This window comes from Gouania willdenowi, chromosome 5 (assembly GCF_900634775.1).
Source record: "Gouania willdenowi chromosome 5, fGouWil2.1, whole genome shotgun sequence".
In the NCBI taxonomy this organism is placed as follows: Eukaryota; Metazoa; Chordata; class Actinopteri; order Blenniiformes; family Gobiesocidae; genus Gouania; species Gouania willdenowi.
This window is the reverse complement of record NC_041048.1, coordinates 33,894,695-33,895,988: the sequence shown is the minus strand read 5'-3', so window position 1 is coordinate 33,895,988 and position 1,294 is coordinate 33,894,695. Positions and strand designations below refer to the sequence as shown.

The 1,294-nt window shown below is 39.2% G+C and overlaps 1 long non-coding RNA gene across 1 annotated transcript; it reads left to right on the top strand.

The window, feature by feature from the left end:
• The first annotated feature begins 261 nt into the window (after positions 1-261).
• On the top strand, positions 262-1,068 carry LOC114464099 (uncharacterized). The gene is made up of 3 exons (XR_003674150.1): positions 262-402; positions 672-753; positions 847-1,068. It is a non-coding gene; the product is annotated as an uncharacterized LOC114464099 (long non-coding RNA).
• Positions 1,069-1,294: the final 226 nt, after the last annotated feature.

Sequence of the window (1,294 nt, the reverse complement as noted above, 5' to 3'; positions counted from 1 at the left end):
TCAGGGATTAAGAAAAACAACAAAAAAAAAAGAAAAAAAAAGAAGGAATGAATGAAAATAATTAAAGGAAAATTAATACAAAAGACATAATCAACACCTCAGTTCATTGTGTTTCAGCTTCAATGTGCAAGGTATCTATATGCAGTAAAAAAGGTCGCCAGATTTTATAAAAGGCCTGTAATGAACCGTTCAGGGAAAATCTGATTTTCTCAAGTCCCACACATCGCAAAATCTCCTGAATCCATCTATTATGTGTAGCCAAGTGAAAAAACTGACATTTCACGGTGGTGCCACTGGGGGCGCTGTGCCCAGTGTAGTGAAGCAATGCAGGAATCCACAGGAAGAACAAGAAGAAGAGCTTACTGGAGCATCGGCGTGTGGGTTCTTTGCTGAGAAAGAATGGTAAATTCTCACTCTAAAACTACTTAATTTACAAAATGAGTTATCTGTGTATCCTTGTTTTACTTTGTATGAGTGTGGATTGTGCTGTTTGTCACTGATGGTGTTGTAATTATGTCGATGTTTATCGATGTATGTCACATGTGCCGACCGAACATTTAGCCTAGTAAACTGATACTGAAAGACTGCTACAGCCTTTAAGTTGGTGTTCTGTGAATATGTTTTGACTGTTTTCTGTTCATGATTATGCTCAAGACTGAAATGTGTGTTAGTCTACAGAGAAAATGGTGTTCATGTCCTGCAGTGAGAAGTTTATGGGGAACTAGCCCAGCTAGCTCGGATAAAACTACTACTGTGAGTATATAAAGGTTATAGCTGCTGTTAGTGATAACATGTGTGTTAACTATGTGGTTGTGTGTATTTTGTTTTTTTGTTTTATTTCATTAGGGACAACCACTACAGTTGTTTATGCACATGACTGTTACATCACACTGTTGATACACTGAAGTTTATTAGTGATCATTTATTTGTGATAAGCTAAGAAGACATTACTCCAAATTTGTTTTAACACTGCTCCTCTTTCTTTGGGGCAGTCAAGGAATAAAAGACCCCGAGATTTAGTTTTGTGTCTGGTGTTATTTTACATTTCACTAGCCTACAAATTTTGGTACCAGGAGTGGGGTCCTTAATTATTTGGAGTTTTTTTTTATTTTCTAACAGTTAGGAATAGAGTAGTCCAGGCCAGATTTGTCAGGTGCATAAACAACTGGAGTGGAAAGGTGCCGTTCTGGTGCTGCAGAGGATCCGAAACAAGGAGGAGGCCAGCCTGGAGTTGCAGTGGAGGTTCTGAGACGATTCTTCCGGGATCCCGGACGGCGCTGAGGGCACGTTTGGA